General features: G+C 44.9%; 1 long non-coding RNA gene across 10 annotated transcripts in view; it reads left to right on the top strand.

Moving 5' to 3' along the window:
- Positions 1-5,877: 5,877 nt before the first annotated feature.
- Positions 5,878-14,452, top strand: part of LOC119272009 — a 28,575-nt gene continuing 20,000 nt past the window's right edge. For 8 of the 10 annotated variants that reach the window (XR_005134685.1, XR_005134686.1, XR_005134681.1 and 5 more), the window contains exons 1-2: positions 5,878-6,437; positions 6,671-7,045. This is a non-coding gene — a long non-coding RNA (uncharacterized LOC119272009). The remainder of the gene's footprint in view (positions 6,438-6,670; positions 7,046-14,452) is intronic. The other 2 variants (XR_005134680.1, XR_005134682.1) reach the window with 2 other exon arrangements.

The following is a 14,452-nucleotide window of genomic DNA, read 5'->3' as shown; positions in this document are numbered from 1 at the left end:
CCAAATGTAGGCTTCCAATATATCAATCTTTATGTCTCGACCATTTCGAGACTCCTCGTCATGTCCGTGATCATATCTGGGACTCCGAACTACCTTCGGTACATCAAAACATATAAACTCATAATACCGATCGTCACAGAACTTTAAGCGTGCGGACCTTACGGGTTCGAGAACTATGTAGACCTGACCGAGACATGTCTACGGTCAATAACCAATAGCGGAACCTGGATGCTCATATTGGTTCCTACATATTCTACGAAGATCTTTATCGGTCAAACCGCATAACAATATACATTGTTCCCTTTGTCATCGGTATGTTACTTGCCCGAGATTCGATCATCGGTATCCCAATACCTAGCTCAATCACGTTACCAGCAAGTCTCTTTACTCATTCCGTAATGCAACATCCCGCAACTAACTCATTAGTCACATTGCTTGCAAGGCCTATAGTGATGTGCATTACCGAGAGGGCCCAGAGTTACATCTCCGACAATCGGAGTGACAAATCCTATTCTTGATTTATGCCAACTCCAAGAACACCATCGGAGACACCTATAGAGCACCTTTATAATCACTCAGTTACGTTGTGACGTTTGGTAGCACACAAAGTGTTCCTCCGGTATTCGGGAGTTGCATAATCTCATAGTCATAGGAACATATATAACTCATGAAGAAAGCAATAGCAGTAAACTTAAACGATCAAGTGCTAAGCTAACGAAATGGGTCAAGTCAATCACATCATTCTCCTAATGATGTGACCCCGTTGATCAAATAACAACTCGTGTCTATGGCTAGGAAACTTAACCATCTTTGATCAATGAGCTAGTCAAGTAGAGGCATACTAGTGACACTATGTTTGTCTATGTATTCACACATGTATTATGTTTTTGGTTTATACAATTCTAGCATGAATAATAAACATTTATCATGAAATAAGGAAATAAATAATAACTTTATTATTGCCTCTAGGGCATATTTCCTTCATATACCATATATGATGCCTGATTGAATACTTATTTTTTGCTTCAATTTCTCATGATCTAAGAAAAAGGCTAAATGGGGCTTAGTTTCGCTTTAGCTATAGCTTTTCATAGCTTCTAGCCGAGCCGCCTCTAAATGGCATAGCTTGCTATTTAGAACATTGATGGTAACAAGGACAACAATAATCTCCTTCCCTCACACCCCATTGATTGACGCACATTCAAATGAATATTTACAGCTTCTGCAAAAAAAAATTGCAGCAAAGAGCATCCATACATGAATAATACAGTACATTATTTAAACAGACAAGCCAGGGGACAGGACATCACTATCAATATTATGAGTTGATAAGTTCTACAGTATTTTGCTAAGAAATCATCTTTATTCTTCAAGAAAAAGGGTGCCCAATTGAAACTGGTATGGAGTAGTAGTTCACAAGGGAACACGTCGTGCGATGATTTACGTCCACAATTTTCGTTCAGGCTTTTCAAAGCTTGTAATGAGAAGACTTGTTCAAAGGCACTCGGACCATGTGTGCACCCAATTAATTGTGTCCAGAATCTCTAGCGCTTCCACATCTCTTATACAAGAGTGCATCCCCGTTCTCCTCCGACCATGGACCATGATCACTCTCTCAGCCGGGCCGGGTATGTTCGCCATGTAGGACAACTCGACTCCATGCCTGGCGCGGTCGTGGTGTGCATAGCGACCATAGAGCATCCGGCGAGTCCATCCTGGAGAGCAAGAACAAGGCAGGCCTTACGCATGAAGGGCTTTGATGAAGCTTGGCGACGCCAAGTAGAATCCTTCACACAAAAAGGGAGTGTTGGAATTAAAGTGAATGACGACATAGGTCATTATTTTCAGACACATAAAGGCCTGAGACAAGGGGATCCAATGTCTCCTATCTTGTTCAACATCGTCGTTGACATGTTAGCAATCTTGATAGGTAGGGCAAAGGAGGCCGGACAGGTGGGTGGCTTCGTGCCTCATCTAGTTGATGGTGGTGTGTCCATCCCGCAGTACGCTGATGATACTATCATCTTTATGGAGCACGACTTGGCAAAAGCGAGAAATATGAAGCTGGTGTTATGCTTATTTGAACAATTGACCGGTTTGAAGATTAACTTTCATAAAAGCGAGTTGTTCTGTTTTGATAGAGCCAAAGAGGAACAAGAGGCTTATAAGCAATTGTTCGGATGTGAATTGGGAGAATTAACTTTTACGTACCTAGGTACGCTGACAAACAAAGAATGGAAGTGCATTGAGGATCGGTTTGAGAACAAACTGAGTTGCTGGAAGGGCAAACTCATGTCCTATGGAGGCCGATTGATTCTTATTAATTCGATGCTCACGAGTATGCCTATGTTTCTCTTATCTTTCTTTAAAGTCCCAGTTGGGGTTAGGAAAAGGCTGGACTTCTATCGATCCCGATTCTTCTGGCACAGTGATGAACTTAAGAGAAAATACCAACTCGCCAAATGGGATATCATTTGTCGACCAAATGACCAGGGGGGCCTTGGTATTGAGAATCTTGAAGTCTAGAACAGATGCCTTCTCAGTAAATGGTTGTATAAGTTATCAGGTGAGACGGAGGCTACTTGGGCGCAGATTCTCCGTAGCAAGTACCTGCATTTTAAGACTTTGTCACAGGCGACAGTGAGACCGACTGATTCGCCGTTTTGGAAGGGGCTCATGAGAGTTAAAGTTGCTTTCTTTAATAGAGCAAAGTTTATTGTCGGTAATGGTAACAACACTCGATTCTGGGAGGATACTTGGCTTGGTGATACGCCCTTGTCACTTCAGTATCCGTCTCTGTATCGTATAGTTCGGCGACGTGATGCTCTGGTTGCAACGATCATGCAGTCCATTCCCCTTAATATTCAGTTTTGAAGGGTGCTCATTGGCCACCGGTGGAAGCATGGCTTCATCTGGTGAGTAGACTGATGGAGGTTCAGCTAACTCATCAGCCCGATCAGTTGTGTTGGAAGCTTACTAGGTCTGGAGAATTCACAGTCAAGTCGATGTATATCGATGTCATCAACTCTTGTGTTATTCCTAGGCCCAAACATGTTTGGAAAGTCAAGGTTCCTTTGAAAATTAAAGTGTTTATGTGGTTTGTGCATAAATAAGCTATTTTAACAAAGGATAATCTGGTTAAGCGCAACTGGACAGGATCTACTAGGTGTAGTTTCTGTGATCGGGACGAAACTATCAAGCACCTTTTCTTTGACTGCCCGTTGGCAAGAGTGCTGTGGCACACGGTACAAATTGCCTTTAACATCACTCCTCCGAATTCGATCAGTTCGTTATTTGGAACGTGGCTTGTTGGGATAGAGTCCGAAACAGCTAGACACATTCGCGTAGTAATTTGTGCTATGTTATGGGCAATTTGGAACTGCAGAAATGATTTAGCTTTTAACAGAACAACAACTATTCATTTTTTGCAGGTTTTATTTTGAGCTACTTCGCTGATCCGTATGTGGTCCTTACTCACTCCAACGGAGGCCAGGGAGCGTTTGATTACTGGATCTGTCCGATGGGAGATGGTAGCGTGGGATATCTTCAACCGATTTGGATAACGGTCATGTAATAGGATATGCGATTAGTTTATCTATCTTTATTTTGCCAGTCGGTGGTGGCTTTTGGACCTTTTGTTTCTGGCATTGTGGCTCTTGGTGAGCTAGCCATTTATTTGTTTTCAGATTTTCAGACTTTGTTGAACATACTTTTTATTTTTATATAATTGTGACCGTATGCATCGTTCTGATGCAGAGGCCGAGAAGTCCCCTTTTGAAAAAAAAGCAGTACGCGTGGTCTCGCCGGCGAACAACAACACACGGCGTGAAGATCGATCGTGCCTGCAGCCTTCCAGGTACTGCACTGTTTTCTCATGTTCCCTTCGCCACGTTAGGCCTGATATGTGGAGTCCACCGGTCAGATCTGCTATTAATTAGAATCTCTCTGCCCATAAGTCAATGAAAAATATTTTATCTGTCCTTACATTTCTTCATACAGTGTTGTGAGATTTGTGCGTGCGTGTAATGTGTGTGTGTGTGTTGAGTGAATGTTCGTGTGTGTTAAATAAAGTATTTCTTTGTGAAGGAAGAATACTTGGGTTTTTTTTCTTTGAGGCATAGGAAGAATACTTGGTGAGCAACCAGGAGTAGCCCGGTACTAAAAAAAAGAGCAGCCCGCTCCGGCCTTCCCACAATCCCACGTCGCAAAAAGGAAGAAGCTACGAGTCTCACAACTTAGCTAAGCATGTACGATCCCTCAAAAAGAAAACAAAGCATATAGTACTAACTTTCAGTTTGGGTCGCCATGTATGGCTTTGTATAGCCTTATGATCACATAATAGTTCCTGTAAACATTTCTGATGATCAATAAGTTTTAGCAAGTTGTTCTTAAAAAGGGAAGAAGCGAGATGGCAACAACACATACAGGCGGGACTAATGCGCCAAAATATATAGGAAGAAGGTGGTCGCTGTTCTAGGGCCTTGCCCGATCAATCGAGTTACAGGTACTAATACCTCTGATCTTTTCTTTGCCCCTATTTTTTCTAATCTCTTTCCTACTGTTGTTATTGTTGTGTGTGACAACTATGGCTGAAGTAATATGACGGGAACAAATTGCCGTCTCAAATTTTGGGCACAATTTCTTCTTTCAGTGTGGATTTTTGGGTGATTTGTCAGACGGCCGATTTGCATGTCCCATATGCCCATTTGCGAGACATGAAAGATGTAGAAAGTGAACTACTTACCCCAAATAAAGCTCTTGAGATTGGTATCAGTATAAATAGGATTATTTAATCATATCTACAAAGAATAAGATCAAGAAATATTTCCATACAACACCACACATTTAATAAGAAAAATATAAACACAGTGATAGTACTGATCATGAAGTAACGTAGACGGATCTCACTGTCTCTCTGTCTCTCTCTTTTTTTGCGGGAGAACGTAGACTGATCAGTGTCCCTGTTCTTCTCCTTGGCACTGTTACATTAAAGATAACAGTTTGTTAATATCGTTAGGAGCTAACGGTAATGTAGATTTCTCAATTACAGGTTTCTATGCCATCCCATTTCTATTCAGAAACCAACCCCTCCCCACTAATCAGCTACAAAACAAGAAATATGCTGTTTTTAGAGGGATTATAGCAAACCAAATGTCGGCCAACTTTCTATATAGCCTCTTGGTGCTTCCACCAATATAAATTATTTGAAGTTCTAGTTTCATCCAAAGTCAAACTTCATTAAGTTCGATCAAGTCTATATGACAATATTTTCCAAGATTTTCCTTGAATAAGAAGTCTGGCTGACCCAACAAACTTGTTCAGGTCCATGGCTGCATGGTTGGCGGGTGGGACATTTTTGTCAAAATCCCAAAGGGCACCATGGCTGTTGAAGTAGCGATACAAAAGGAAGCGTTACTTTGTGAAACTATTTAATTCCCTAGAAATAAACTATTTTGCTATTTTGTGAACAACAACAAAAAATGTAACTTCAAGAAATTTACTTACCATGCAACATATTAAGCGACACCGCCAATGCTGAGTATGGCGCCGAACACCCAAATGGAGACGAGTAGAAGAACACTCCTGATCCATATACGGCGCCTGTAGGTGAGGCTAGACTGGCAAATCCAGAATGCAATGAAGACCTCTACGACGCTGAAGACAAAAATGATGGCGAGGATGACATCGGAAAACATTAACGTGTGCAGAAGGGGCCATCGATGGGCTATGCCAGGTGCCCCGTTTTACTGTGCGTCGCTGATATCTCTTCAAAAGATAGCACCTTCACAGGGTAAAACATCCCTAGTAAAACACATGGATAGAGAGAAAAGGGACATTCCTTCTCTACGAAGGCAAGAATCCTGGCGCTGCTATCCTTCCTCCTTCCCTCGCGCTGCCATCACATACTCCGTATCCTCCCCGTTGGCTCCCTTCCCCCAACCCGACCCGCGTCCTCCTTCTCGCGGATCGCTCGGACCTGTAGCGTCGCCGCCGTCACCGATGCACCTCCTTTCCCCTTCTCCCTACCACCTTCGGCTTCAGCATGGAGCATTAGCTCCTCTTGCCTCACCGGCCGTCCTGAGCAAGGGCAGGGCGCCTCGTCCTCTCCTTCCCCGAGCGCGGAGGGAGAGAAGAGATGGCGACGGCTGGATCTCGGTAAGTGGCCAGCGAGGAGGACGGCTTGGCCCCGCAGCAACGCCAACAAGGCACTTCCGTCTAGCGTCGCCTATTCTTCCTCCTCTCGCTCCAATCCTACCGTGGCCACCACCAGTAGTAGCAAGAAGTCCAACTCTTCTGTGGTATGAACTATTCCTTGTGTTGTTGTTTGATGTATTTTCTTGCATCCTTGCTAATTCGGGTTGATCTGCTATTGCCCCACACGAGGTTGTCCTCCTCTCTGGTTTTGCTGATTCCGACGGCGCCGAATCCACCTACAGGTTCGCATCCCTCTCTCTCACTCTGATCTGCACTTCTATATATGAGTTCCCTTTTATTTCGTCTCTCATCATCTCCACCAGAACTTAATCTTGAGATCAGGATTCATGCCCTTTCTCCTTGAGCTGATTTGCTGCTTAATATCTGATGGGTCATGCATTCTTTTGGTTGAAATTTATATTGTTTTATCCTGTCCTTGGCAATTCAATACCAATAACAGGAATTTACTTTGCAGGATATCTTTGACATTTGTTGTTATTGGGGTGTAAATCCTGGCGATGAAAATATTATCAATGTTCTTGTCAAATTGGGTTGCCAATGCTGGAAGCTGCTCATGGGACATATAACTTGAAGGTCGTCTCCAGTGCTACTTTTCTTTCTACTGATTTTCGTTTTAATCAAGAACGATAGAGAGTGATTCCACGCTTGTACTTGACTTCATGTGCTTCCTTGGACTTGATATCTTCTGTTTTTATTGTGTGGTGGTGGTGCCGTCGAGGTCGGGGATGGCGCTCAGCGGCTTGGATGCCGCGTTCGTCCTCCCCATGCACTTCCCTTCTCCCTCGGCTTCTTTCGCGCCCGATTCCTCCTCGACCGCCTGGTATCCAAGGTACGGAATCAACTACTCTTCCTCCTCCTCACCGTACCTTCATGCTCCTCTCAAGGTGGTTCATGTCATGATCATTCTTTTCTTTTGTCACATGGTAGAGGGCACTAATGATGCGTGCTATGTAGTCTGAGTCTCCCTTGAAAATAACCATGAAAATATATCCAAGTTTTTCTTTACTAAAATCCTATCCAAGTTAGATGCCGCAGTGCGGATGAACTGCAGTTTGAATTTCTTCCACGATTTAGAGTACCAAGCATGCAGTTGTATATGAAAAAACCAATCACACAAAATTAAACTGTTTGTAACCATTCCAACTTATGAAATGTCAGAACAATCGTAACACTCACAGGGAGCACAGGAGATTTCATGAGCATGTCTTATTAATCTTTTAAGCTCAACCATCAGGCACCCTCACGCTGAGGAAAAACACCATTGAAGGATGGAATAGAGTAAGTTATAAAAACTAAGTGTCAAACTATGATTACGTGGTTGATAATGTTGACGATAATTAAGAAATGATGACCTTTCGATCGATGTTGTAAAATGACTGGGATAGTGTAGTGTCATAACTAATGAGAATGATAACTTAATTGAGACTTTGCATAAGACTCCAGAGTTGATGAAGGTGAAAGTGCGTTGTATCGACTAGAGGGGGATGAATAGGCGATTTTTATGAAAGTCTTCAGAACATGGAAGTTTTGAAGACAAAAGATAAAATTGAACCTATTACCATGCAGCGGAAGGTAGGCTACACTAGGCAAACCATAGTCAAGTATTCAATGAAGTGAAAGCACAAAGACCAATAGCAGCTAGGTAGTAAGGATCAGGTAGGAAGATATTGTGAAGCCAAACAGAACACGCAGTCGCTCAGTGAAGACAAATGATAGAACAAACATACAATGACTTCACAAGGAGTAACAGTAAGTAAAGTGAAGTGAAGATGAAACCAGTGACTCGTTGAAGACAATGATTTGTTGGACCAGTTCCAGTTGCTGTGACAACTGTACGTCTGGTTGGAGCGGCTAGGTATTTAAACCTTAGGACACACAGTCCCGGACACCCAGTCCTGAACACGCAGCTCAGGACACCCAGTCCTCACCGTATTCTCCTTGAGCTAAGGTCACATAGACCTCGCCCAATCACTCTGGTAAGTCTTCAAGGTAGACTCCCAAACCTTCACAGACTTCGTTCACCGGCAATCCACAATGTCTCTTGGATGCTTAGAACGCGACGCCTAACCGGCTGGAGGATGCACAGTCCTCAAGTGTAATAAGTCTTCAGATCACACAGACAAGAAGACTTAAGTGATGCCCAATTCTCTCTGGCTCTGGTGGTTAGGGCTTTATCCTCGCAGGGAATTCTCTCTCAAAGGCTTCGAGGTGGGTTGCTCTCAAACGACAAAAGTCGTACTTTCAATCTGAGCAGCCAACCGTTTATGGTTGTAGGGAGTGGGCTATTTATAGCCACTTGGCAACCCGACCTGATTTGTCCGAAATAACCCTGGGTCACTAAGGAACTGACACGTGTCCCAACGGTCAGATTTCAAACTCACACGGCAACTTTACTTGGGCTACAAGCAAAGCTGACTTGTCCGACTCTGGACAAGATTCGCTCTCATAGTCTTCACTCGAAGACATAGGTTTTTGGTTTAGGCATCACTTCAGTCATTCTGACTGGTTCTCTTGGACCCCACTTAATAGTACGGTGGTTCCTATGACTCAACACAAAAGAAAAAGAACTACGAAAGATCTAAGTCTTCGAGCTCCATAGGCTTCATATCGTGTCTTCTCTTGTCATAGTCTTCAATGTGAATATCTTCATATACCACCTTTGACTTCAATGTCTTCATAAAGTTTTAGGGGTCATCTCTGGTAGTAAAACCGAATCAACGAGGTACTTCTACCTGTGTTATCCTGCAATTCTCACAAACACATTAGTCCCTCAACTAGGTTTGTCGTCAATACTCCAAAACCAACTAGGTGTGGCACTAGATGCACTTACAATCTCCCCCTTTTTGGTGATTGATGACAAACTAGTTGAAGTTTTCAACGGAGAATATAATCTGTGAAATTGTAAAAAATAAGGAATTGTCTTCATAAGTTGCAAGGGCTCCCCCTGAAGATGTGCATATAAGTTAATTTGCCTTTTGGGATGCAAATGCACATGGCAGGTGGTACTTGTGGAGATCCACTTCAACATATGATGACAATCCACTATGCATGTGAAAGTATGAAGATAATGCCATGCATAATGGAAAATGGACATCTACAGAATGAGCTAAGTGCAGAATTTATCGTCGCACATGCGGAATTTATCTTCGCAAAACAAGGTGGGAAATAAGTAGCAGACGACCATCTAGTTTAAGTGTTACAACTCATAAGAACCAAATGTAGCAAAAAAACGAGAGTTGTAAGCACGAAGCAAAATATAAGGCACCCGCCCATATGAACCCGCTTGAAGACTATCAATCTCATATGCTTCTCCCCCTTTTGTCAGTAATGACCAAAAAGGTTTGAAGACATAGAGCTTCTACTCATTCCCATGAGGAGTAGGTGAAGTAGCAGGGTTGTTGGTGTTGTTTGGCGGTGCAGAAGAGCTTGGAGGTGCTGAAGGAGGTGGCGGTGAAGTAGCATCGTCTTCTTCCTGAATAATTCTGGCAGTGACTATGGCAGCAGAGGAAGAGAACTCAGAGTCTTCAAGGGATGGAGTTCCTAGCAGCACAGCCCTTCGAGGAGGTGTGGAGTCAAACTTGAATCTCTCAGTGAAGCCATCCTCTTGAAGATCAGCTTCAGAAAGCATCATCGTTAGCCCTTTCCATGTGCGGAGACAGGTTTCATGGGCAACGAAAGCATTCTTGGTGGCAAGATTTTGAGTGCGATTAACATCCACCAAGAGGCTTTTCATCTAACGCTTCAGCCAGTCATGATGCCTATCTTGTTTCTGATGTAGAGCCACAAGAAGCTCTCGGTCGTTGAGAACACGAGTGCGCTTCTTGGGTCTTGGAGCAGTGGCACTATCAGTGGCTTCAGTGGAAGCAGGGTGTGGTGCACGTGTAGTGCCAGCCAAAGGATACACCCGAGAAACTGCTTCAACGCCTTCAATGTTCTGTGTAAAACTCTGATGTTCTGCATTCTGAAGACTTAGAGGTTGCTTGGCAGGCTCAGAATATATGGCTTCAGTAGACATGTCCACGTCAGGCAAGAAGATCCGATGGTTGCGAGCTGAGGGCTGATAAGAGATGGCGGAGTGTAGCTTGATCAGCCGCATGACCCAAGGGGCGTAGAACTTCAAACCAAACAGGTCAATGCCTGATGCAGCAAGTTGGCGTATGAAGAAGTCCTGTGCATTGAAGCATTTGCCATGAAGTATATAGAAGACCAAAGTCTTCATTGCATCCTGAAGCTTGGCATTTGGAGAGTGCCCTTTGATAGGCCAGAGAGTTCGCCTGATGATGTGATAGATGGTTCTGGGCAGGTACTCAAGGTCTTCAACGAAGAACTCTGTGGGATAAGCAGCATCTTGGGGCAATGGCTTCATCATGCTGAGCATTTGACTCATATTAGGTTTTGGCCGCTGAAAGATGCTCTCAATAGCTTCAGCATGCAGCTGACAGCCTTGCTCGAAGAGATCGCCAAGAGTGGGCAAGCCAGTGAGTTCAATGATGTCAAATGCATTGGCTTCGTGATGAACGTTGCCAGTCATCCACTCCAGGACCCAAGTCTTCGGATCTCTGCTATATCCTTTGATGTGAAGTGTGACATAGAATTGTAGCAGTAGCTCTTCATTCCAATGCTCTTCATCAGTAACAAACTGCAGCAGACCCACTTGCTTGAAGCAATCCAACGCTTCTTCTAGACAGGGCAGACCAGCTATAGCTTCAACATCAAGACGCTTGTGTGGGAAGATGCGACCTTGGTTGTAAAGAATGCAAGAGTAATAGCTTCGCTGAGGATAGCTCCAGAACCGATCAGATGATATCCTTTCCCTTGAGTAGGGGTTCCTGGAGCTATCGAAGAACGTGTTGTCTGCCCTGAAGCCATTGATGTTGAAGGAGCCAGGTGCTGATGCAGGACCTGGAAACCTTGGCAATCTTGGGATTGACTTCTGGACCTGAGGCCTGTGCTCAACATGATAGTTGAATTGGGGACCGGCAGCAGACTCAGGAACAGAAGTAGCGGGATCAGTGGCTTCGCTGTCTTCTGAAGCTTTTGCTGGGGAGGGCTCCACATTAGCTTCATTGGTGTTTGTGGCAGCCTCAAGATTTTCATCCTCCACTTGACTAGCTGGAGGGTCGGTCACATGCACGTTCTCCTGGAGAACTGCTTCTTGGTGGAACAAGGGAGTGGGATCTTGTGGTACTTCTTCTGCGGCTGATGCAGCCGGAATGTCTTCAGCAGAGACTTGAGGCCTTGGACCTTTGCGAAGCCTGCGGAACACAGACAACGCCTATGGAGTTGGAGTGGGCTGGGCCTCATAGTCTTCTTCCTCTTGTGGGCGATCCACCCATGAAGCATTCTGTGCAAGTGGCGTCAGTGGACGACCAATGCTGATGAGTTTGCTGTTTTCAAACTGAGGAAGGACTGCATCATCTTCTACATTGTCATGATGACCAATGTCTTCAGCAGCGATGGGATCAGCTGCTGGAATGTCGTCAGCTTCAGAAGCCTCTGTGGAAGCAGGCTCATGAACTGTCAGTTGACGTTCTGCGTCAGGATGAACCATAGAAATGGGTTCAACTATCAAGGGCTCTGTGGGAGCAGCCCGAGCTTTCTTGGTCTTTCTCTTTTTCTTGGTGGGGGCAGTAGGAGAGGCTTCAGAGTGTTTCCTCTTCCTGGCTTCAGCCTCAGCAGTTCATGTCTTCTTGAGCTCTGAAGCTGTTGACCGGCTCTTTGGCTTCGAGCCAGTCATTCTTGTTGGGAAGACAATCGGAACTGCTTCTTGCCTTGGTGCATCAGATTCAGCCGTAGCAGGCTTCTTCTTCTTCTTTGCGGCCATCCTGGGGTCGATGCCAGGACACCCAAGTGCTTTGCGCTTCTCAGCCTCATTATAGGCTTGCACACATCTGTCAGCCAGAGTCTTCATGCGCTCACGCGAACCCTGAGCTTCTGCACGCTTCTTCACAAAGGCTTCCTTGAGCTCATGCATCATTGTCTGGAAGTTCTTCACTTCTTGCACGCTGAGCTTGGCCATATGCTTCTTGAACTGAGCCTTTACATAGTCAATCTTCTGCTTCAGTTCAACAATGCGCTGGGCAATAGCAAGTTCTAAAGTAATGGCGCCTTGGAAGGCGACACTTAGGCCAATAGGTAGCTGCAGATCTTCAAAGCTGATGTTTGGCGTGTCAAACCACTCGTCAATGAAGTTGTGGATGATGGTGACATCAAAGAGAGGCAGATCATTGAAGATTTCTGCTTCTTCTTTGCTCTTGATGAGTTGCTCAAGAGCGTCATCTGCAAGATCTTCATCACTTGACAGATCAATGTCGTCATTGCGCAGGATGGCAGCAGCTGTTAGCTCTTTGCCAGTGTGAGACAGAGGCATCTTGGCCTTCTGGGGCTTGGAGACGCGTGATAAATCTTCAGACTGCACACTGTCTTCAGGAGGTGCAGTTGCCAATGGCTTCGCCCTTGAGATTTTTGGTGAAGGGGCTGGCTTTGAAGCTTTTGGCTTCTTCAACTGCTTTGGCTTCGGCACTGCAGGCGTGTCATCAAACTCAGTGTCAGCCGCAGGCTTATTCACTGCAGTCCCTTGAACCAAGATGTAGGTGATGAGGCCTTCAAGGTTGGCGAAAGGACCGATGACATTGGGTTCTGTATGTCGTGTGCCATCTGCCCTTGGAGATGAGGGACCAGTGTTGAAGTCTAACCCAAAAGTCTTCTTGTTCTACTTCGCAGAATTTTGAGCAAACTGGAAGTTGCGCTTGAACAGATTGTCGTCACGACACCATAGCAGTGACGACGAGTGTGCATCAGCAGGCTGTGGTCCACGGACCATGCATAGATAGAAGCCTTGAGCAATGGCTTCATCTCTGGACCTGGGTAGAAGATTTTTGAATAGGATGTCTCCCCACAGTCTCTTGATGGCATTTTTCTCAGCATACTTCTGGGTCACAAATCTGTATTTGAACCATTGTTCTGCCCAATATCTTCGAATCCATTGGATTCGGGTCTTGCGCTGACTGTAATCCTCTTCAGGATCTGTCTTGTACATTTCTGAGAGTTCATCTGGCGGATCTCTGGAGGTCTCACCATGATGCTTTCTGCCACTCTTCCTTGTTGCCTTTTCTGAAGCCATAAACTTTAACTTGAAAGGCTTCAAGACGTTCAAAGGCTTCAAAGGTTTTCGTTTGCTGGACCAACAGGAACTGGCTTCGGGAGAATTTATGTGATGCTGTAGGAATTCTGCATATGAATGCAGACTATGAGAACCAAAGGATTCTCCCACGGACATGTACCTGTGACAGCATTAAGGTGTGAGGGAAGGGGAAGAGGTCATATGCATTCTCAGAAGATTTTGAAGATAAATCAGTTTAGAAGACATTGACCTCATCGTGCGAAGACATTCACTCATAGATAAGAAGTTGGTTCCAGATTTGTACGAATCCACAGATCAGTACAAGTGAGGAATCTAACTACTTTGTGAAGCACAAGTGAATATACTAGGCATGTTATGAGATGCAGTATGAGAGAGATCTAGCTTGTGTGAACAGAAACTGCTTGTGGTAGAAAGTGACAGATCAATAGGATCAATGGTGCTGTAAAAAGGGAGTTTTATTTACCACACTGAGAACTGCTAGACGGAGTGGGAGATGAGGCCGAGCAGTTCACTCTTTCGTGCCCTAACTTGGCGATGGAGGACACCTACGGTGACGGCGGAGAGGACGATGTCCGCGGTCGGCGTGAAGACGGCGTCGGAGAGGCTGCGGCAGTGAATCACTTCGTCGCCGGCGTCATCGAGAGCTAGCGGTGGCGCTAGGGTTCGTGCGAGGGTGGAAGAAGAGATAATGACCGTTGTGAGTGTGTATTTATAGACACAGGGGCGGCACTGTGCTATTACACAGGTGCCCCTGGCGATTCGCATCTGAGGAACACGTGGCCAGTATGCGGAATTTTGGGGTTTGTTTCACGTCCCATGCACGCCTGGATTGTCGGGTGGTCGTTCCTACTTCTCCGGATTTCATGTGGAGGAATGAGCATTGAAAACGGACTTAATGGTTGTCTCTTTATCTTCTGCTGACAAGGACGCAGAGAAGACATTCGACAGTTTCAATAGAATGCATATGACTTGGAGAGATAGAGTTTGAGATAGAAAGCATAGAGAAGTTGGGGTCCGATCACATTCACTTAGTTCAAAAGATTCAACACGAAGATATAGCTATAAGTGAATGCTGTAGAGGACAGAACACTA

The sequence above is a fragment of the Triticum dicoccoides genome, chromosome 1A (assembly GCF_002162155.2).
Source record: "Triticum dicoccoides isolate Atlit2015 ecotype Zavitan chromosome 1A, WEW_v2.0, whole genome shotgun sequence".
Taxonomy (NCBI): domain Eukaryota; kingdom Viridiplantae; phylum Streptophyta; class Magnoliopsida; order Poales; family Poaceae; genus Triticum; species Triticum dicoccoides.
Note: the sequence above shows the minus strand (reverse complement) of the source record. Positions and strands in the feature narration are given on the sequence as shown.